Source organism: Pristiophorus japonicus, chromosome 9 (assembly GCF_044704955.1).
Source record: "Pristiophorus japonicus isolate sPriJap1 chromosome 9, sPriJap1.hap1, whole genome shotgun sequence".
In the NCBI taxonomy this organism is placed as follows: domain Eukaryota; kingdom Metazoa; phylum Chordata; class Chondrichthyes; family Pristiophoridae; genus Pristiophorus; species Pristiophorus japonicus.
In genome coordinates, this window is record NC_091985.1 from 199,308,198 (window position 1) to 199,332,906 (window position 24,709).

The window sequence follows — 24,709 nt, forward strand, 5'->3', positions numbered from 1 at the left end:
CTGGGAGAAATGTTCCGGACTCCTGGTGGGTCAGTGGCGGGTGGACTCCCTGCCGGAGGAGCTCAGGCCTTTTGCCTGGAGCACGACCCATCTCCTCTATCTGGGAGTCTACCTTAGCCCCGACGAGGGAGCCTGGCCGGCGAACTGGCAGGAGCTGGAGGCCAAGGTCGCCGCTCGCCTAGGGCGCTGGACAGGACTGCTCTGAGTGCTGTCCTACAGGGGTCGAGCGTTAGTCATAAACCAGCTGGTGGCCGCAATGCTGTGGTACCGGCTGGTCACTTTGACCCCTCCCCCTGCGTTTGTCGCCAAGATACAGAAGAAGCAGGTGGACTTCTTCTGGAACAACAGAAAGCACTGGGTCTCTGCCGCGGTCTTGAGTCTCCCGCTTGGGGAGGGCGGTCAGTCGTTGGTGTGCGTCAGCACCCAGCTCGCGACTTTCCGTCTTCAGACCCTGCAGCGATACCTTTACGTCGAGCCCCCTCCCAGGTGGCGTGCTCTGGCGAGGTATTTCTTCCACCAGCAGCTCGACCTCAACTACGACACGCAGCTCTTCTTTGTGAGCTTGGGGGGCGTCAGGACCGCCTTCCAGGAGTTGCCTGTCTTTTACAAGGAACTCACCAGGGTCTGGAATAAAGTCACCACCGAGCGCAGCTCTCCACCGGCTGGAGTGGCGGCTGTCCTGCAGGAGCCGCTGCTCGGGAATCCGAGGTTTTAGGTGGCGGTCGGACGAGAGGGCTGTGGCTTGTGAGGTGACCAGGGTCAGGGACCTGCTCGATGGCGGAGGAGCGGGCTGGATGGCGCCAGACACGCTGGCGCAGCGCCTAAATTCGGCCAACGCCCGCCGCATGGCCGATGCCATCGAGACGCTAAAAACAGCTCTGGGCCCTGACTCCGTTAGGTGCATCGAGGAGGCTCAAGCACGTGGGGAGATCCCGTCCAAACTGACCCCCATCCGGACGGAATTCATCATCGGCGCCAAACCCCGGAACCTCCCTCGGGAGCCGGTGCCTCACAACTTGAGCCAGCTCGGGGAAATCCCCTCCATGCCTTTCAGTTCCACGCGGAGGGGTTTCCTGTACGGGCTGCTCCTGCACATTCTCAACTTTGCCATCCTCCCTGCCATCTGGACATGCCATGGCATACCATCTTGCCATCCGGAGGAGGCGGGGATCCCCGATGGAGGGCACTCTACACGGGAGTCCTCCCAGTATTTATCGGGGTCTTGGCCTGGAGGGTGGTGCACGGAGCAATGCCGTGCAATAAATTTTTAAGCCGGTTCACGGGCTCCCAGGCCGCCTGCAATTTCTGCGGTCTGGAAGAGTCCGTGTTCCATGTTTTTACCTAATGCATGAGGTTGTAGCCCCTGTTTTATTATTTAAAGGGGCTGCTCCTGAAATTCTGGCTGCACTTCAGTCCCACACTCCTGATCTTTGGGCACCCTATGCGGAGGGGAGCGGGTAGGTCCGAGGGCCTCCTCGTAGGACTGCTCCTGGGCATGGCCAAGGGTGCCATCAGCCGGTCCAGGCAGCGGGCGGTCGAGGGGGTCAATCAGCCTGACTGCCTGCCTCTCTTCCGCTCATACATTCGCGCCAGGGTGTCCTTGGAGATGGAGCATGCGGTGTCCACCGGTACGCTCGCGGCCTTCCGCGCGAGGTGGGCACCGGAGGGACTGGAGTGCATCATCACACCCGGCAACCAAATTTTAATTTGATTTAATGTTTTAAAGTTTAATTTGTTTTAATTGCCGGTGTTTTTAGTGTCCCCCTCCCCTTTTATAGGGGGCACTTGGAGGGAAAAATAATATATGGATTTAGTGCCCAAAAAAACTTTAAAAATAAACAAAAACACCAAGAAAACAAAAAAGAAACACACAAAAAGGGCCTTGTAAATGTTTGGTTTGCGCCCCAGATCGGGGGACACTATTTAAGGATTCATGTTTCAGTTTCCTCTCAAAAGAGTTCTGTGGACCAATGGTGGAGCTTTGGAGGCGTGACCTATTCAGTTGGAGCTGTGCTGTGGTGAGAGAAGGAGCTTGCTGCTGAAGCTCGTGTCTGGAAAGCCTGGAGTGAGCCCTGAGAAACAGCCCAGGAAGAGGAGGAGGGGGCTTTCTAGATTCCAATCCATCCAGAGGGAGAGGAGGAGAGCAGAAAACTCAACAACTTTAATGCTGCTACAAAGAGTTGGAGAGAGGGGAAAAATAAACAACTATCCAGTGTGGAAGGAGGGAGAAACTTCATCAACTAAAGGTGGGTGTGTTTTGGTGCATTCCCCTAAAGACTTTGTTGCATCGGTGGGGGGAGGAAAGAAGACCATCTCGAGGGCCGGAACTTCGCGGTGTGTGTGTGTGTGTGTGTGTGTGTGTGTGGGGGGGGTCTTGCTTACAGCTAGGCCCCACACACCACTGAAGCACTCCGCCCCCATTGCCTAGTCTGGGATAGCTGGAGCTACCTGGCTGAAGTATTACTAATCACCCTATTTAACATCGTTGGGAGTGTGTGCCTAGGTGGCTCCAGCTGCCCCAGGTGAAGACATCTTCTCCCCCCACCCGAAGACCATCTACAAGGACTTTGTCTTGTTTTTTTTCCATCATTTGGGGAGTGCACCCCAGAAAAACGCCCATCCATCGCTGTGAGGGGAGACCTGCCCTCGCAGCTTCCCTCTTTCCCCCCCCCCCGCCCTCCCTCTGTCACTCTCTCTGTCTCTCCCCTCTCTCTCTGAGAGCCCCTTTCCTCCTTAAATTAAAGTTAAATTAAGACAACTGAGCAGAGGTAGCAAGGCCCCTCCCCATTCATTTATTCGGGGAGAGGTGTGCCCCATTGAGAGCTCCTTCTGCTCAAACACCAACGAGGCCAATTAAAGACCATTAAGGCCTGTGACTTTGGGGTGGGTGTAGCCCTTAAAGGGACCCCGTGATGGCGACCCCATCCACACCGGTGGCAGGGCCAGCTAAGACGTACGCGCAGGCGGCGTCCACATCCACGGCGCCTCCTGCGCCTCCTGCTGCCCTGCCACCATTCAGACTTAGAACAAAAAAACACGGGGTCAAGAGCTACACACACCCCACAATGAGCATCGAGGAGTGCGTGCAGGCGATGGCTGGGGTAGTCGGCCCCTCGGCCATTGTCGCAGCCTCCAAGATGTCTGGGAAGGCTGTACTCTCCCTGGGGTCGGAGCGGGCGGTGTCGCTGGCCCTCGAATAGGGGCTCATGGTGGGCTGGACGTTCCTGCCGCTGGACCCTCTCGAGGCCACCGCGCAGAGGGTCATCATTTCTAACGTCCCGCCCTTTGTTCCCGCTGGGCTCCTCCTCCCTCACCTACACCAACTGAGGGAGGTAAGGTCGGGGATCAACCCCATACCGCTCGGCCTCAGGGAGAACAGCCTGCGCCACGTGTTCTCCTTCCGCCGCCAGCTCTTTGTCCTGCTGGCGTGGGAGGAGACGACGGAGGGAAGTTTTAATGTGGTGCACGAGGGGACTGTCTACTGAATCTTCTGGACGTCGGACGGCGTGCGGTGCCATGCCTGCAGGGAGGTGGGGCACGTTCGCAAGAACTGCCCCGCCTCCAAGGCCGCCAAACCACCGAAGGCGGTGAAGGCTGGCGCCGCCGCCACCCCTCCCCTTAGTAGCGTCCGCGTGCCGGGAGCCGTAGGTGCGCGGGCATCGTCGGGGGCCTTTGTTTTCATGGCCTCCGGCGGCGGGGAGGGAGAGCGTCCGGCGGGAAAGAAGGCGCGGAGGAAGGCGAAACATCTCGAGGCGGTTCCCATCATTGCGGCAGACAGTTTGAACACCACGCTCAGACCAACCCTGACACCGGCGAGCACAGGGTGCCCTGAGCCCGTGCCCAAGCCCTTGACCAATATCACAGAGGGGCTCGGGCGCGGGCAAGAAAAGAAAATGGGGAGGTGGAGCGGGAGGCCTCGGCAGACATGGAGGTCTCCCTGCCTCCGCGCACCCCCAGGAACAAAAGGAGGTGCCGCTCCAATGAGGCGGAGGGGGAACAACATCCCTCCGCGGAGGAGTCGGTGCCCGCCGCATGTCCCGCGTCCCCTACCATTGCCCCCAAACTACGCCGTAGGCGAGTGGAGTCTGTCCCCGGGGAGGGTGGGGCAGTCAAGGCTGCCCAGCCTCTGCCTCCCCGGGATGGCGTGGAAGATCTGCCTGTCGTGGGGGGTGCGGGGCTAGCGGAGGAATGCATTGCCGCTGGGTCGAGCGTCCCGGGGACTGAGGTGGGCGGGGCCGAAAAGGCCGAACCTGAGCCCGCCCAGCCTTTATCCAACTTCCCCTGGGATTTGCTCGACTCGGCAGGAACTGAAAATGTTAATAATTTTACAGAACATCCACACGCTGGGCCGGGAGTGGCGGCGGGGAGTGGGAAGAATAACAACCCTCGCCCCCTACTTTGGAGCTGGGGTATTTGGAGGATCTGGAGAATTTCTTTGGCCGGGTCTCTCCGGGTGCCCGGGCTCCTGGGGCAGAGGAGGAACCCCTTACGCTGTCGCTTCCTGACGCAGCACCGTTTTAAAAAGAGCCCAGTGGGGACTCCTCTGCCGATGATCCTGGGGTGGGATCGGGGCAGAGCCAGGGCCGGATGGAGCGGCCGGGCTGTTTGCCGTACCTCGTGCGGTCGACGGGCCGGCTGCTGGCGGCGACCTCCCGGAGGGGGACGGGGACTCGGTGGGGGACGAGGGAGAAGATCTCGAGTCCATCGCCAGTGAGGCGGTGGATCTCCTCGTACCCGCCGCTGAGGCCCCCTCATTCCTGCAAAGGAACTCCGGGACTTTTTGGTCCAGAGCCAGGGTGGCCGCAATCGAGCCCATCTGGCCCTGGAAAGATGGTCCGAGCCGGGGCTGCTCGTCGCGTCCGTCCGTGCCGCCGCTAATACCATGGCCGCGGGCGGGCCCTTATCAAAGGCGCAAGGCCTTGAGCTGCGCAGGCTCAAAAGTTTCCTCACTGGGCTGCTGAAGGAATGGAGGTCAACAAACGACTCCACTCCCCCCCCACAATAGGTTAGGTAGAGGTTGCACTATGCTTTTGTCATGAAGATAACCGTAGCCAGCCTCAACTTCAACGGCGGCAGAGAGGCACACCGCAGATTTAACAATTTTTCACTCCTGCGGGAGGGGAAATATGCGGTGTGCTTCCTGCAAGAAACCCACACCATTCCGGGAGATGAAGCCACGTGGCTCCTGGAATGGCAAGGTGAGGTCCGCATGAGCCACCTCACTACCACTTCTTGTGGGGTGGCCATATTGTTGGCCCCCGCATTTTCAGCCGGAGATCTTGGGAGTCAAGGAGCCCATGCCAGGCCACTTGCTGCACGTCACGGCTCACCTGGGGGACGTGCCGCTCCATCTCATGAACGTGTACGCCCCTCAGCCCGGACCGCAGCAAACGCGCTTCTTCGAAGAAGTGTCCGCTCTTCTTGGCTCCGTCGACGTCGGTGACTGCATTGTCCTCGGGGGGGATTTTAACTGCACCCTCGAGGTGAGGGACCGCTCCGGTGCCCCGCAGAGCATGACGGCGATGGAGAAGTTGAGGGACCTGGTCAGGTCCTTCGACTTGGTGGACGTCTGGCGAAATCTCCATCCCGACTCCAGCGTCTTTACTTGGGTGAGGCCTGGAGTAGGATGGTCCAGAGTCGACCGCCTTTTCGTGTCTTGGGCGTACGTTTCCTGCGTCCCGGCGGCCTCCATGCGGCCGTTGCTGTGTTCGGACAAACACCTGGTGTGGGCGGAGCTCGCTTCGCTCCGCGCGAGGACGGGGTCCGCGTACTGGCACTTTAACAACCAGCTGCTGGAGGACGTGCGGTTCCAGGACTCGTTCCGTCGATTCTGGTCTGACTGGAGAAGGAAGCTGGGGGGCTTCCCCTCCTTGAGGCTATGGTGGGACGTGGGCAAGGCTCACGTCCGCGTCTTCTGTCAAGAGTACGCGAGGGGGTCGACCAAGAGGCGGGCGGCCAGGGTCGGGCGCCTAGAAAAAGAGGTGCTCGACCTGGAGTCCCGTCTCGGTCAAGTCGTCCAGGACCCGGCCCTGCGAATGGTGTACGAAGTGAAGAAGGCCGTGCTGAAGGACCTGCAGCTCGTCGGGTCCCGAGGCGCGTTCGTGAGGTCGCGGATCCGGTTCCTGCGGGATCTGGACCGTGGCTCCCACTTCTTCTAATCGCTGGAAAAAAGACAGAGTGTCCATAAGCAGCTCTTGACGCTGCTGGCCGACGACGGCTCTCTCATCTCGGATCCGGAGGGCGTCAACAACAGGGCCCATGAATATTACGGGGCTATTTTCTCTCCGGAGCAATCCAGCGAGGAAGCACGTAGAGTTTTGTGGGAGGACCTGCCGAAGGTCGGCCCGGAGGGCGCCGAAAATCTGGAAGCTCCGTTAAGCCTGGCAGAGCTGACCGGCGCCCTCGACCAGCTCTCGAGGGGAAAATCCCCGGGGCTGGACGGGCTGACCGTGGAGTTCCACAGGGCATTCTGGGACGTCCTGGGGGGCGACTACACGCGGGTCCTGGGGGAAAGTCTGGCGACCGGGGAGATGCCCCTCTCTTGGCGCAGGGCCTAGAAGGGCGATCTCCGCCTCCTTAAGAACTGGCGCCCGGTCTCCCTCCTCAGCACGGACTACAAAATCTTCGCCACGGCGATGTCTGCTCGCCTTGGCGCTGTGCTGGACCACATGATCCACCCTGACCAGTCCTACACGGTCCTGGGCCGGAAAATCCACGATAACATCCATCTGGTCCGGGACCTCATACATCATTCCCAGGAGGCTGGTCTGTCGGTCGCCTTCCTATCTCTCGACCAAGAGAAGGCATTCGACAGGGTGGATCACTACTATCTGTTCAGAACTCTGCGTGCTTTCGGGTTCAGGATGCATTTCGTCGCCCGGATCCGACTTTTGTACGCCGCCGCGGAGTGTCTGATAAAGGTTAGTGGGTCCTTGACGGCGCTCCTTCGCTTTAGGAGAGGGGTGCGCCACGGATGCCCCATGTCCGGCCAGTTATATGCCATCTGCGTGGAGCCTTTCCTGCGCCTCCTGCGGGCGAGGTTGACGGGACTGGCTCAGCAAGGGCCGGGCGTGGAGGTCGTCCTCTCGGCTTACGCCGATGACGTGCTCCTCGCGGTAAAGCATCCCGCTGACCTGCCGAGGATGCGTGAGTGCCAGGAGATTTACTCGGCCGCATCCTCCGCCAGGATCAACTGGGAGAAATGTTCCGGACTCCTGGTGGGTCAGTGGCGGGTGGACTCCCTGCCGGAGGAGCTCAGGCCTTTTGCCTGGAGCACGACCCATCTCCTCTATCTGGGAGTCTACCTTAGCCCCGACGAGGAAGCCTGGCCGGTGAACTGGCAAGAGCTAGAGGCCAAGGTCGCCGCTTGCCTAGGGCGCTGGACAGGACTGCTCCGAGTGCTGTCCTACAGGGGTCGAGCACTAGTCATAAACCAGCTGGTGGCCGCCATGCTCTGGTACCGGCTGGTCACTTTGACCCCTCCCCCTGCGTTTGTCACCAAGATACAGAAGAAGCTGGTGGACTTCTTCTGGAACAACAGGAAGCACTGGGTCTCTCCCGCGGTCTTGAGTCTCCTGCTTGGGGAGGCCGGTCAGTCGTTGGTGTGCGTCAGCACCCAGCTCGCGACTTTCTGTCTTCAGACCCTGCAGAGATACCTTTACGTCGAGCCCCCTCCCAGGTGGCGTGCTCTGGTGACGTATTTCTTCCGCCAGCAGCACGGCCTCAACTACGACACGCAGCTCTTCTTTGTGAGCTTGGGGGGCATCAGGACCGCCTTCCAGGAGTTGCCTGTCTTTTACAAGGAAGTCACCAGCGTCTGGAACAAAGTCTCCCCCAAGCGCAGCTCTCCACCGGTTGGAGTGGCGGCTGTCCTGCAGGAGCCGTGGCTCGGGAATGCGTACCTCCACGACCGAGGTTTTAGGTGGCGACGGACGAGAGGGCTGTGGCTGGTGAGGTGACCAGGGTCAGGGACCTGCTCGATGGTGGAGGAGCGGGCTGGATGGCGCCAGACACGCTGGCGTGGTGCCTAAATTCGGCCGATGCCATCGAGATGCTAAAAACAGCTCTGGGCCCTGACTCCGTTAAGTGCACCGAGGAGGCTCAAGCACGTGGGGAGATCCCGTCCGAACTGACCCCGTCCAGACGGAATTCCTCATCGGCGCCAAACCCCGGAACCTCCCTCGGGAGCCGGCGCCTCACAACTTGAGCCGCCTCGAGGAAATCCCCTCCTTGCCTTTCAGTTCCGCGCGGAGGGGTTTCCTGTACGTGCTGCTCCTGCACAGTCTCAACTTTGCCATCCTCGCCTGCCGTCCGGAGACGCCATGGCGTACCATCTTGCCGTCCGGAGGAGGCGGGCATCCCCGATGGAGGGCACTCTACACGGGAGTCCTCCCACTATTTATCGGGGACTTGGCCTGGAGGGTGGTGCACGGAGCAGTGCCATGCAACAAATTTTTAAGCCAGTTCACGGGCTCCCAGGCCGCCTGTAATTTCTGCGGCATGGAAGAGTCCGTGTTCCATGTTTTTATTGAATGCACAAGGTTCCAGCCCCTGTTTTATTATTTAAAGGGGCTGCTGCTGAAATTCTGGCTGCACTTCAGTCCCACACTCCTGATCTTTTGGCACCCTGTGTGGAGGGGAGCGGGTAGGTCCGAGGGCTGCTCCTGGGCACGGCCAAGGGTGCCATCAGCCTGTCCAGGCAGCGGGCGGTCGAGGGGGCCGTTCAACCTGACTGCCTGCCTCTCTTCCACGCGTACATCCGCGCCAGGGTGTCCTTGGAGATGGAGCACGTGGTGTCCACTGGTACGCTCGCGGCGTTCCGCGAGAGGTGGGCACCGGAGGGACTGGAGTGCATCATCACGCCCGGCAACCAAATTTTAATTTGATTTTATGTTTTAAAGTTTAATTTGTTTTAATTGCCGGTGTTTTTAGTGTCCCCCTCCCCTTTTATAGGGGGCACTTGGAGAAAAAAAAATATGGATTTAGTGCCCAAACAAACTTTAAAAAAAACAAAAACACAAAAAACCCCCCAAAAAAACACAAAAAAGGGCCTTGTAAATGTTTGGTGTGCCCCCCTGATCGGGGGGACACGATTTAAGGATTAGTTTTTCAGTTTCCTCCCAAAAGAGTTCTGCGGAAAAGTCCTTTTGTTCATCTACACTTTTAAGTGGCCTACCGCTTAATGTGTATACCCTTTCCTTATTAGCCCTCCCCAAGTGTATTACCTCACACTTCTCCAAATTAAATTCCATTTGCCACTGTTCTGCCCACCAGACACGATGTCCTCCTTCAGTCCATCACTTTCCTCTTCATTATCAACCACACAGCCAATTTTAGTGTTATCTGCAAACTTCTTAATCATAATCTCTATATTCAAATCTAGATCATTGATGTATACCACAAAAAGCAAGTATTGAGCACTGCGTAACCCCACTGGAAACATGTTCCAGCCACAAAAACATCCATCAACCATTACCCTTTGCTTCCTACCGCTTAGCCAATTTCGGATACAACTTACCACTTTGTCCTGGATCCCATGGGTTTAACCTTCGTGATCAGTCTACCAAGTGGGATCTTATCAAAAGCTTTACTAACGTTCATATACACTACATCATATGCACTGCCCTCATCGACCCTCCTGATCACCTCATCAAAAAATTCAGTCACGATCTTCCCTTAACAAATGCATGTCGACTCTCCCTAATTAATCCTTCACTTTCTAAATGTAGATTTATCCTGTCTTTCAGGACTTGTTCCAATAATTTTCCCACCACTGAGGTTAGGCTGTAATTACTCGGCCTATCCCTTTCTCCCTTCTTAAACAAGGCTACCACATTAGCAGTCCTCCGGCACCATGCTCACATCCAAAGAGGACTGGAAAATGATGGTCAAGGCCTCTGCTATTTTCTCTGTTACTTTGCTCAGCAGCCTGGGATGCATTTCATCCGGACCTGGGATCTTATCTACTTTCAAAGCCGCTAAACCTCTTAATACTTTCTCTCTCACTATGTTTATTTCATCGAGAATTTCACACTCCTCCTCGATAGCAATATCTGCATTGTCCCTTTCCTTTGTGAAAACAGATTCAAAGTATTCATTAAGAACCATACCAACATCTTCCACCTCCACACAAAGATTACCCTCATGGTCACTAATAGGCCGTACCTTTTCTTTAGTTAGCCTCTTGCTCTTAATATATTTCCAGAACATCTTTGGGTTTTCCTTAATTTTACTTGCCAAGAATTGTTCATGCTCTTTCTTAGCATTCTTAATATCATTTTTGATTTTACCTCTGAACTTTCTATGTTCCTCCAAAGGTTCTAAAGTATTTCGCCATCGGTATATGACATAAGCTTACCTTTTTTTCTTTATCCTCCCTTGTAAGTCCTTAGACATCCAGTGGGCTCTAGAATTGTTATTCCGACCCTTTTTCTTTAAGGCCACGTATTTGGCTTGAGCCCTCCGGATATCCTCACTACTGTTCCGACACTGATTTACCCAAAAGTAGCTGTTTCCAGTCCACTGTGGCCAAATCACTCAACTTCGCAAAGTTAGCTTTTCCCCAATGTAGTAGTTTTATTCCTGATCTACCCTTGTCCTTAACCATAACTAATTGAATCTGACTGATTTATGGTCACTGGCACCCAAGTGCTCTCCCATTAATACCCGTGCAACCTGCCCAGCTTCATTCACCAAAACTTAATCCAAAACTGCCCCCTTTCGTGTTTGGCTTCTTACATACTGACTAAAAAAGTTCTCTTGAATGCATTTTAAGAATTCTGCACCTTCTATACCCTTCACACTTTATTTGTCTCAATCAATATTATGATAGTTACAAAACCCAACTATTTCTGCCCTATGCTTTTTGGACTTCACAGAAATGTGCCGAAGTATTTGCTCCTCTATCTCCCTCCCACTGTTTGGAGGTCTATAATACACGCCCAGCAGTGTGATCACCTTTTTTTTATTTTGCAATTCGACCCATATGGTCTCATTTGATGATTCCTCCAACATATCATCCCTTCTATCCACTTTAATAGTTTCTTGATTCAATAGCGCGACTCCCTCCCCCTTTTTACCTCCTGCTCTGTCTTACCTTAAAATCCTGTATATTGGGCTGCCGAACTTGCCACTCTTTCAGCCATGTCTCTGTAATGGCTATAATGTCATACTCCTAAATATCTACCTGTGCTTTAGCTCATCCGCCTTATTCGCTATACTCCTTGCTTTAAAGTATATACCATTTAGCACAGGAAGACCCCCTTTATTACTACTTACTAACCCTTATTTCATCTGTCTTACAGATTCACTTTCTAAATTCTTGCTATCCAATTTGAGCATTACTTCCTTCCCTATTGACTTCGTTCTCAGGTTCCCATCCCCCTGCCAAGCTGGTTTAAACTCTCCGCAATAGCACTAGCAAAACTTCCCGCAAGTTTATTGGTTCCAGCGCTGTTGAGGTGCAACCCCTTGGGTTTGTACAGGTCCCATCTCCCCCATAAATGATCCCAATGCCTCAGTAATTTAAAACCCTCCCTCCTATACCAACTCTCCAGCCACACGGTCATCCTCTCTATCATTCTAATCTTATACTCATTAGCACGTGGCACCGGTCGTAACTCAGACATTACTACCTTTGAGGTCCAACACTTTAATTTTGCTCCTAGCTCCCTAATTTCTAGCTGCAGGACCTCACCCCCCTTGCTACCGATGTTGTTGGTCCCGATATGGACCACGACCTCCAGAATGCCCTGTGTCCACTCTGTGACATCCTTGACCCTGGCACCAGGAAGGCTCCATACCCCATCCTGGAGTCACATCTACGGCCACAGAAAGAACTCTCTGTTTCCCTTTATATTGAATCTCCTACCACTACAGCTCTTATTCCTTGTCCCCGCCCTCCCCGCCCCCCGTGCGACTTAGCAACCTGTGGTGCCTTCGACTTGGCTCTGGCTGCACTCCCCAGAGGCACGATCGCCCTCACCAGTGCTCAGAAGAGAATATCGGTTGGAAAGCGAGATGGACTCACGGGAGGACCCCTGAACAGGTGTCGGTAGAATGCTAATCACACAAGATGTTGCATACATAACACAAAGCAAGTATATCCTTTTTTAAATATGGAAACAAAACTGCACGGTATTCCAGGTGTGGCATCACCAATACCCTATACAACTCTTGCAAGATTTGCCTGTTTTTATACTCCAAACCGTTTGCAATAAAGGCCAAGATTCCATTGGCCTTCCTCATCAGTTGCTGTACCAGCATACTAATCTTTTGTGTTTCATGCACAGGTCCCGCCGTACTGCAGCACGACGATGATGGAAGTAGAGATTAATCACAATGCCTGACCTCCCCTGTCTTTTGAATGTACAGAGGAAGCGATCAGGGCAATGAATGCATGCAACACTGTGTGTTTTATGTTCCTCTGGAGCTTGTCCCGACCGCTTGATTCAAATCGGCCTGATTCTCTAAAGTATAACCTAAAAATATACTTAACAAACTTCACGATAAAAAAAGTCATTCATTCTATAGTCGCAGTGAAATGATTTGACTTCAAAAATATTTGTCGGTCTACAATGTATTGATTTTTTTATCAACCAAGGATAGTAAAATAACAGAAAGATATTTTTAATCAGAGTTGATTCTTCTGTTCACTGTGAGTAGTGATGTTGTTAATTCATTCAAAATTAACATGTTTAATTGTGTGAAGGGGAGAAATGCTCCACAAAATACTGACTTTATTTATTTTCCATAAGAAGGGAATTTATTACAGTAAAAGTTATACGAAATTAAGTCATATAATTTTACTTTTGTTACAAACTTTTAATGTTTAACAGGAATGCACGTGATTTCCTTCAGATTGGCGCTGCTCTTGAAAATGCTGGACAGTGCGTGAACTGAATTGTCAGTCAATCTATTGGCATGTTCGCCATATTGATTATTGTTACGCAGATCCGCATCATCAGTGAAACATTTCCACTGAGAGCAGACTTTCCACACAATCTTCTGGAAGTGCGATTGATTTTAACCTGCAGTGATCGACAGTTAAACATAGATTATATAAAACACACGCATACACAGACGTTAACGTCTACGACTTGGAAATAATTACAGTGGAAATCTAAATTCGCAGCAGGAAGCTGTTCATTATATAGACATGTTTCCTCTTTTTATTTTTTGGTATTATCGTAAATTGAAAACTGAGATCCGCTCATCATTATTAACATAATAATTAGAAGTCTTATAAATAAAGAGCTCTCAAGCATTGCTGTTCGAAATTCTAAACAAGGTTACTCACTCCAGTTTGTGTATTTTACAATAATTTTTCCTCAGAACCACAGAGACTCGTTTAATTCCTGAATCTCCCAATTTATTCTCACAGTCTGAACACAAATAACCAAAATCAATAATTAATAGAGTGCAAAACAACAGATAGGACATATTCGTAACAAATTAACATTTATGGCCTTTGAAACGTTGGGCATTCAAGACAGAACTATAAGACCCAGATTTCAATTTGAATTCCATGATTTGCATTAATTTATTTAGATAAAGCTCATGAGGTCAAATGAGAAAAGAAAGAAATGCTTGGATTTAAATAGCGCCTTTTACGACCACCAGATGTCTGAAAGGGCTTTGCAGCTAATGAAGTACGTTTTGGAGTGTAGTCACTGTTGTAATGTTGAAAATGCGGCAGTCATTTTTGCACACAAGCAACCTGCCTCAAACAGCAACGTGATAATAACCAGATAATTTGTTTTGTTATGTTGATTGAAGGGTAAATATTGGCTAAAGCACCAGGCATAATTTCCCTGCTCTTTTTTGAAATAGTGCCATGGGTCGTTTAAGTCCATTGAGAAGACAGACAGGGCATCCGTTTAACGCCTCATCGGAAAGACGATCACAAAGTGCAGATATTTATTGGGAAGTGCACAGACTTTCACAAATGCCCTTAAATCACAACCAAGTCGAATGAAGAATCCGCTGACGGTGATAACAGATCTCTCGAATTTCCATAAGATCAGATGAAGTGACATTCCCACGCATTTTCCTTCCATGCCGATCATTAATAATGCCTTAAGAGAGCAATGCCTCTAGAAATATTATACAGAGTTTGAGCAATCGCAGATGCAAACTCATATTTAACTGCCTCACTTGGCATCATTGAACTCAGAAACTATATTATTGATTCGGCATATCCGATCTGAGAGAAGAATTGGGAAATTTCTCAGCATATTTGAAAGATGGTAATAATTTAATCAAACCCCAAAATAAATATTTGTTCTTTGTTTACATGTAAAATGAAACACATATTTTCTTACCAACAATGCGCCAGTGGCACAAGGTTCAGAAATCAGAGTAACCAATTTAAGGTGATTGGCGAAAAACATTTGCAGAGGAAGTTACAATCTGGAATACTCTTCCTGAATGGCTAGTGGAAGCAGATTCAGTAGTAGCTTTCAAAAGGCAATTGTATAAACACTTGAAGGGGAGAAACTTGGGGGTAAGATCAGGGCTTTCCCAGCTTTCAAGTATTGAAAATATTTTTTGAAATTTCCATTGAGCCGTCGCCATATAAGGGGGTGATTCCGAAGCAAATTCGCCCAATTTCCGCTCAAGCTGATCAGTTCAATTCCGTAAGGAGATACCAACAAGGAACCGTGAAAATATATAGAATCTTTCGTAATTGCACGTGAACCCTGTATTGAGCAATAATGACAGTCCTTTTCCAGGTGTATTTAGATTTTTCATAAGTGCAGCACCAATGTCCTGCATACCGGAATGCGTGAATGTATATACCACCTTACCCAGATCTTTGTCTTAAATCTCCGTCATAAACGCAGTGATAAAATTGGAAAATTCGAGTTGTGATAATTTAATTTGTCTGTTTTAAACACAACAGGATTGTTGCAAGCTCCATGGTGGGCAGCTTGCCCAGTTTATGAGGTTTCCGCATCTTAGGCGAATCTCTCGAACAGGTTCGTGACGAAAGTTGAGAAGACCCGTTTGCTGGTTGTGACGGACAGTTATTGCTCCTCTGCTCCTTGTGTCAGCCTTGACTCTAATAATGAAGCGAGGACCGAGCAGTGCTTTGGATTTTAGCACGTGTTATACAGTGTCTCATTCTGTTCAATGTACTCGATTACATCTGTAGTGAATTGTGGACCTCCAAAATAACGGCGAAAATATTGTTTTATTTTCTCAGAGGTGAAATCCAGGATTTCGACCGTTAGATTTGTGTTCGCCTTTCGCAGTGACTCCTGTTTCCACGGCCGGCTTGTGATCAGTCCGGAGCATAATTTGAGCAACTCCCCCTGTATGAGGCAGCGCACTTCCCAATAGGACTCGAAAAAAAACCCACTGAAACTGGTGGTCGTTGTTCCTCAGAATATCAGCGAGATCGGTTGTTTGCTCGATTTGGTCTAAATCAACAAATGGAAACAATATGTTTCCGCGTTCTTATCACAGATGTTCCAACGCATTTTCGAAGTAAAAAAGTAAGCCAGGATCAGAACAGATAGATTTTTCCTGATCTTTGTTAAGTCAAACTGTTTCCCAGTCACGGATTATCGTCTATATTATGGTGTTTTTCCCAATCCCTGCGGCTCCAATTACCTCAGTTGACCAGACTTGTCTATTTTAGCGAAAGTACATCTCAATAATTGATCGACCTGAACTGCATATTGATTAATGATATTTTCCCTCTGTTTCGCTATGTGCTCTCTCCCTCGGGCCTTCAGTTCATTTTCTATGAAATCCCGCTCACGTGTGGAAGCAACAATAGTTACGTCGGTGCAATTCTCATCAAGTGAACACGTGCCAGGCATTGTGACTCTCAGCTTGTTCATCTGTTTTCGGAGTGAATCTTTGTGCTGAAGTTCTTTCCCTTGAATAGGAAACAAAAAACATTTTAATCGTTTAGCATTAGGATTCTATAGAAAATTATTTAGTCGATAAATGCAACGAAGGAACAGGTAATATTGAACGAAAGGTAATATTGAAGAAAACAAACCAATACATTCTTTATAGTTTGTGAGGAATGAGTCAACCTTTTATTAGTTTACACTTTACAACCCAGACACAACAAGAAAAATACATTTGCCTGGTGCATCTTACTGTTCTGAAATATCAGGTATTTTATGAAGCAAGATTAAAGATTGTGGACTGTTTGCTGAGGGACCAAGAGCTTCCTTGTAGTAATGTTTTGAGAAATACAAAGGCCATTAATGACGAGATGTTTGACAAATAAACGATTGTATGTTCCATTCTAACTGTTGAATAGTTACTATATATGGTTCTATATATATGAATAAGGAGATAAAATCAGAAGAGTAATCGCTGCCTATATTTTTGTATCTACATATACCAATCTTTCGAGCCTTGGAGCCACATCTGCACATATTTACACACCTTATAAAACACCAATGGAGGACACAAACTGCGTGTCTAACTTTAACGAGTGGATCTAAGGCTTAAAAACAGAAAATGCTGGAAACCTCAGCAGGTCAGGCAGCATCTGTAGAGAGCAAGGGGTGTTAACGTTTTGGCCGATGACCCTTCGTCAGAAGTCAAGAGTGTTCACAAAGAACAGATTCTTAACAAACATTGAAAGGAGAACGGCACGAATAATGAAAGGGAAGGTCTATGATAGGTTGTAAGACAGGAGGGATGAGAGAGACAAAAGGCCAAAATTCCAATGGTAATGCCAGGAGTTAGAAAAACATTAGTCAAGATAGGGTGTGTATGGCGGGATAATGTCCAACTGCCATTTGAGACAAGGAGAATAAAATAAAGAACGAAAGAATGAAAAAGTTGGGCTGTGGTTACTCTCTGAAATTTTTGAACTCGATGTTGAGTCCAGAAGGCTGGTTATACTGGATGAAGTCATCAAAATCTTTGATCCCTCACCCTGCCTATGCCTTAGATCCGCCAGTTAAATTTAGACCCGTAATTCGTATCATCATTGCCTGCAATCACCATCCAGGTGAAAAGATGAAAATGTCCACTGAGAGAGACAAGGATAGACTATAGACACTCCTGGAAATACTCAATTTGTCTAATCGTGGTGCAAATATATTAGCACTACGAATTATAATATTTCAGTATGTTTACTTTAATCTTGATTATACAGTTCCGCCTCAATAATTTTTCTGATTAATAGCAGAATAATTAATTACCGTTACTGTATGATTGAGTATGATTCTGCCACAGTTTAAGTCATATGGGATTGTGAAATATAAACTTAGTTTGACCATGGTAATAAATAACGAACTTTAATAATCTGACAGTCGAGAAGATATTTAGCAAGTTATAGTTGGACATATAACTTTTAGATCATTTGCTACTTCTCGATTCAAATCATTCAAAGCTGATTCAATTCCTAATTTGGAACCTTTAACATCCATGTTCGTACATTTATTTTTAACATGAAGCTCGGCATAGTTCACAAAATTACAACTGCGTAATATCACCGCACAGTCCCTCATTTCTCGCCCATCTCCGTCAATATCGCTTTCAGTTCTCAGGTGTGAATCATCATTTTAGCAAATGTATTCCACATTGTTCTTCCCCCACAAGTTCCTGTTTCCAGCACGCGTTCTTAAAGAACAGTCCGGATGCATCGTGTTTGAGGTTATTTTCAGTCAGAATTCTGACTTTTTAAAAAACGTGACTGCATTGAAACAGTTCATTGAAACGGGTTGACAACTTTGATGAAATATCGGACAGGCAAAAATGATTTAACATTGTTTGTTAGAAACATAGAAACATAGAAAATAGGTGCAGGAGTAGGCCATTCGGCCCTTCTAGCCTGCACCGCCATTCAATGAGTTCATGGCTGAACATGCAACTTCAGTACCACATTCCTGCTTTCTCGCCATACCCCTTGATCCCCCTACTAGTAAGGACTACATCTAACTCCTTTTTGAATATATTTAGTGAATTGGCCTCAACAACTTTCTGTGGCAGAGAATTCCACAGGTTCACCACTCTCTGGGTGAAGAAGTTTCTCCTCATCTCGATCCTAAATGGCTTACCCCTTATCCTTAGACTGTGTCCCCTGGTTCTGGACTTCCCCAACATTGGGAACATTCTTCCTGCATCCAATCTGTCTAACCCCTTCAGAATCTTAAACGTTTCTATGAGGTCCCCTCTCATTCTTCTGAACTCCAGTGAATACAAGCCCAGTTGATCCAGTCTTTCTTGATAGGTCGTCAGTCCCGCCATCCCGGGAATCAGTCTGGTGAACCTACGCTGCTCTCCTTCAATAGCAAGAATGTCCTTCCTCAGGTTAGGAGACCAAAACTGTACATAATACTCCAGGTGTGGCCTCACCAAGGCCCTGTACAACTGTAGCAACACCTCCCTGCCCCTGCACTCAAATCCCCTCGCTATGAAGGCCAACATGCCATTTGCTTTCTTAACCGCCTGCTGTACCTGCATGCCAACCTTCAATGACTTATGTACCATGACACCCAGGTCTCTTTGCACCTCCCCTTTTCCTAATCTGTCACCATTCAGATAATAGTCTGTCTCTCTGTTTTTACCACCAAAGTGGATAACCTCACATTTATCCACATTATACTTCATCTGCCATGACTTTGCCCACTCACCTAACCTATCCAAGTCACTCTGCAGCCTCATAGCATCCTCCTCGCAGCTCACACTGCCACCCAACTTAGTGTCATCCGCAAATTTGGAGATACTACATTTAATCCCCTCGTCTAAATCATTAATGTACAGTGTAAACAGCTGGGGCCCCAGCACAGAACCTTGCGGTACCCCACTAGTCACTGCCTGCCATTCTGAAAAGTACCCATTTACTCCTACTCTTTGTTTCCTGTCTGACAACCAGTTCTCAATCCATGTCAGCACACTACCCCCAATCCCATGTGCTTTACCTTTGCACAACAATCTCTTGTGTGGGACCTTGTCGAAAGCCTTCTGAAAGTCCAAATATACCACATCAACTGGTTCTCCCTTGTCCACTCTACTGGAAACATCCTCAAAAAATTCCAAAAGATTTGTCAAGCATGATTTCCCTTTCACAAATCCATGCTGACTTGGACCTATCATGTCACCTCTTTCCAAATGCACTGCTATGACATCCTTAATAATTGATTCCATCATTTTACCCACTACCGATGTCAGGCTGACCGGTCTATAATTCCCTGTTTTCTCTCTCCCTCCTTTTTTAAAAAGTGGGGTTACATTGGCTACCCTCCACTCCATAGGAACTGATCCAGAGTCAATGGAATGTTGGAAAATGACTGTCAATGCATCCACTATTTCCAAGGCCACCTCCTTAAGTACTCTGGGATGCAAGGTCACAAACTATAGTGATTATACGCTTACTGTACAACAAATAATTTAATTTTCCATAGTACTGTTTACTGCTGATCAAAATAAAATTATGGTGGAGTTATGAACTTTGAACCATACATTGTTAATGACTTCACTCATTTGAATGCATTTTATATACACATTCGATTTTATAGAATCTTAAAGATGTTCTTATATTACATAGAAACATAGAAACATAGAGACATAGAAAATAGGTGCAGGAGTAGGCCATTCGGCCCTTCGAGCCTGCACCGCCATTCAATGAGTTCATGGCTGAACACGTAACTTCAGTACTCCATTCCTGCTTTCTCGCCATACCCCTTGATCCCCCGAGTAGTAAGGACTACATCCAACTCTTTTTGAATATATTTAGTGAAATGGCCTCAACAACTTTCTGTGTTAGAGAATTCCACAGGTTCCCTACGCTCTGGGTGAAGAAGTTTCTCCTCATCTCGGTCCTAAATGGCTTACCCCTTATGCTTAGACTGTGACCCCTGGTTCTGGACTTCCCCAAAATTTGGAACATTCTTCCTGCATCAAACCTGTCTAAACCCGTCAGAATTTTAAACATTTCTTTTAGATCCCCTCTCATTCTTCTGAACTCCAGTGAATACAAGCCCAGTTGATCCAGTCTTTCTTGATATGTCAGTCCCGTCATCCCGGGAATCAGTCTGGAGAACCTTCGCTGCACTCCCTCAATAGCAAGACTGTCCTTCCTCAAGTTAGGAGACCAAAACTGTACACAATACTCCAGGTATGGCCTCACCAAGGCCCTGTACAACTGTAGTAACACCTCCCTGCCCCTGTACTCAAATCCCCTCGGAATGAAGGAGAGACTGGATCAACCGGCGAGTCCTGGCATGTTCCTGGTTGAGGTACGCGAAGCACACGTGTGTGATTCCCGTCATCTTCATTCTGTCAAAACTTCAATCTGCATTGACAGATCCAATGGATCCCGGGAGAAGGGTCCTTGCAGGTGAAGATTTGGGCTATATCCCCAAATCTTGATCAGCAAATGCCATTTAAACTCTTACACCTGCTGGCCTGTTTTTAATACCATAAGGGTTTTAATAGATAGAAAAAATTGTATTACTTATTTTTATATTAACATCCCTGTCTATGAAGGTAAGTCTATTTTTTTTTAGCACTTTTACATCATTTTAGACCTGAAATTCCGGTCGGAAGATTCTTTCAGATGAATGCCTCCGACCGGAAAATGTTTACGACTTTACCTGGTAGTGCTGGAGGAGCATGCAATTCCGTTTGGGAGGCCTTCTCTTCCCACGCTACGAAGTATGCTCCCGTCCTCCAGGTTCCAACGCAGACGGTGCACTCATGTGTGACAGCACAATCAATCATTTACAGTATTCCACAGCATTCTCATTAACAGCAATGGAAACTCTGTACCTTTGAGTTCTCATTGCTGTCAATGAGAAAAAAACAAATGCAATAAACATCAAAATAAAAAATAAGAAACTTGCCTCACATAACTAAAATTAATGGACATTAAAGTTAATAAATGTCTTCGAAAAAAATTCCGCTTTTTAAAAAAGTTTTTTTTATTTACAGTTTAAAATAAACTTATCATAGTTGGCACGGATTTTAACAATAACATGTGTTTTTTTAATTACTTTTATTATGTTTTTGTATGTTTCCAACTCTTATGCCTGTAAAAGTAGGCCATGTGCCTGCTTTTATTAAGTGCAAGAGTTTCCAGGACATTTACTGGGCAAGATTTCAGTAAATACCGTAACCTTTCACATGCGAATGTCCTTGCTCCCAAGATACGGAATATTTGTCAAGTTTGAGCTTGACAGATCGGAAAAGCCAGTTTTCAGTGCATGCGCATTGTGCGCTGAAAACTGGCTTTTTCGATGGCTTCCTGGTCCGCACACATTCAGTACGGACTCGGGGAGACCGAAATTTGCAAGGCTTTAAAAAATTCTAAGGCATTTTTTTTTGTCTAAAACATTAATTTTATGCACTTTCTATTAATTTTCAAAAAGTGAATTTTTTTATTTATAGTTGTGTATAATTTGATCATAGGGGTTTTCACATTGATAGTAATGGCAGCTCGGATCTCCATGCTCCCATTACTATGAATAAGAATATGACATTATGCTTGGTGTTCCAGCCCCACGTGATCCTAGGATGATCATATGCAATTGGAAAATTTGGGCCTCTGCACTGGGCTGTGCAACTAGCCAACGACCGGCACATGTTCATTCCTGTGCGATCACCAGGTACTTACGTAAAATAAAAATTAGTCAGAGTCATCCGGAAAGAATGATGTATTCCCATAATCAAGTGTGTCTTTCCAACTGATTGCGAATTCCAGTCTATATTATAGATGATATAACGTTACACACTGAATGTTTCGCTGACTGAATTACAGTTAATTGCTTTACTTTTTCTAACATTTGGGCACAAGTTTCCAAATTTGGGGTTGTCCTACACTTTTCAAATAAGCAACGCCATTTTGAGCACGATGATGGAGTGTTTAATTTATTCTTTTATGACGTCCCCACTAATTTTGTAATGGATTCTATTAGATTTCGGTACATTTTCTGTCCCACTTCATTTGGTTTCTTCCTATTAAATTGGCCGATCACAAGCTCTTGGAATTTTAGTTTCATTATTGTCCATATTCATTGAACAATGACAATAACTTATCAGCGAAATCTCCAATCTCCTAAAACATAATTTCGTTTTCAAGCTAAGCGACCCTGTCTCTTACTTAACAATTCTTTTATTTTTTACAAGCTTTTATGAACTGTATTATTCTCTGCACTTAATTCATCTGCAATTCACCAATGGTGTCCTGCAGGGATCAGTGTTGGGACCGTTGCTTTTAAGAAATATATTAATGATCTGCATTCAGGGGTTGAAGGCACAACATGCAAATTTGCTCATGAAATCAAGAGCTCTGCAAGCGCTGCAACTGTAGAAGAGGCTCGTCTGTCTCAAGCAGATCTTAATGTGTTGGGAGACTGGGCGCATGACTGGAAAATTATGTATAACTTAGATAAGTGCAGTTTTATGCATGGGGGCAAGGAAAATGCTCAACGTTCATACACCCTCCAGGGAAAGGCTTTGAAGATGGTGGAGATAGAAAGAGATTTGGGTATTCCAGTGCAAATTCCTGGCTGCTGCAGAGATTAACGATTTACAGAAAGTTGGTACAGCAGGGAATTTAACGTGAAGAGTAATCTCATGGAATAATTTCGATAGCCTAGCTGCGTCGGAGAGGAATTTCCCAATTTTTTCACCCCAATTGGTCTGTTTTTTTACCTCTTTGTTTTGCCTCCCCCAGGTGATCTCATGGTTCCGGGTGGCATGGAGTGTATAATTTTTGATTCACAATGTATCGCAATTGTGTCGGAAAGGCTCAATGCAGAAGATGGTCTTTACCTGTCCTTCGTTGTTCATATTTTCATGTGTTCATAATACATTCTCCGCTTGGATTTTCATTTTCCCCTTTGCTCTATAGTTTCTATGTTTCCTTCCCTTTTATACATGTATAATCAGCCCTAGATCTCTATATTCAATTTCAAAATCTCATTTTTAATTAATTTTCCCTGACATCCACTGAATCCTATCAGTGCTCCCATTTTATTCTCGTGTATTATGTATATTTCAAGGTGGCACTGTTCTTCTATGTGGAAGTTTTCCATTACTTTGTCACAGCTTTATCTGATCATTTTCATTCCAACATATCCATATAGTTCTTCAGTCTCATTGAAATTAGTTTTATTCCAATATAATGTATGGTACTTTGAGTGTCACGTCATCTTTTACAATTCATATCAATCCTAATTATATAATTAGTCCACTGCCTATTCATCCCCTTCTAGATACACTCCATTTCTAGTGATGGATCCAATATTAATTCATTTTCTTGAGGTCATCAAAGCATCTGAACACATTGCAGATATTATACAATTTCACTCAATTAACTTCTAACCATTGGTTATTTCAAGTTACAGATCACTCGGAGCAATAGCTGCATTTTCCAGAATTTATCTTTGTATATGTTCCTCTATTCCTATTTTGAAGCATGATAATTAGCTCTTTATAGATAGAGAGATTCCATTATCCTGCTGAATCCACACGTGTATAGACTAAGATTGTGAATCATTCCTAACATCATTGCTGAGTTCCAGTGCTGTAATTTCATCTTTTATTAAAACCTCCTTTCTATTTTAGTGAAACAATAGTTTTCGTGAAAGTTTAGTAACGGGACATTTTATCCCCGTATCCTGCCATTATATAAGTCACCCCGCTGGTAATGTGTTTAAAATCATAACTTTTTGCCTCACCCCTAGAGAATTTGTGCCTTCGAGTAACCAGCTTTTTTCTCGAAACGTAAAAATATATCTATTTCCGTGTTGTGTCACTGAAAGAGGTATTGGGGTGAAAAGTGTGTAGGTGCAAATGACAGATGAGTCTGAATATGTATTCCGAAATGGGACATTAGCCTTGTATTGACATGAGAGGAAGATGCCTGAGGACATGTCGCCACTGGTGAACATAAGAACATAACATAAGAAATAGGAGCATGTGTAGGTCATTCGGCCCTTCGTAAATGCTCTGGATTCAATTACATCATCTCCACTTTTCTGTACTATCCCTATATCCCTTGATTCCCTTAATCTCCAAAAGTCTATCGATCTTTGTCTTGAATATTCTATAAGATTGAGCCGCCACAGCTCTCTGTTTTAGATAATTTCAAAAGTTCGCCAGACTCTGAATGAAGGTGGTCCTTCTCTTCTCAATCCTAAATGGCCCAGCTATTATTTTGAGACTTTGTGCCATGGTCCTAGAGTCCCCAAACACGGGAAAAATCCGCCCAGCATCTACCCTGTTAAGCTTGGTAAGAATTTTACATATTTCAATTGGATCACCTCTAAATTTTCTAAACTCTAGAGAAATATCGGTCCCCTCTACTGAATCACTCTTCATAGGACAATTTCCAATCACAGGAATCTGCCTGGTGAACATTAGATGCACTGCCCCGTTGGCAAGTGTATCGTTCCTTAAGTAAGGCAAAAAAAAACTGTACACAGCATGCCGGGCGTGGTCTCACCAGAGCCTTACATAATTGCATTAAAAGCCAACATGCAATGTGTTTTCCGAATTGTGTGGTGCACCTGCAAGACAAGTACAACCAGATCCCAACAGCCATACTTCCCAATCTCTCGCGGTTTCAAAAATACTCTGATTATCAATATTTCCCAGCAATTTGAAACATCACATTTTTGTACGTTATATTCCATTTGCCATGTTCTTGCCAATTCAGCTAACCTGTTTATATAAGCCCGTGTGGTTGACAGTGTGCAGCGGTCACCCCACGTTAAAAGAACTTATG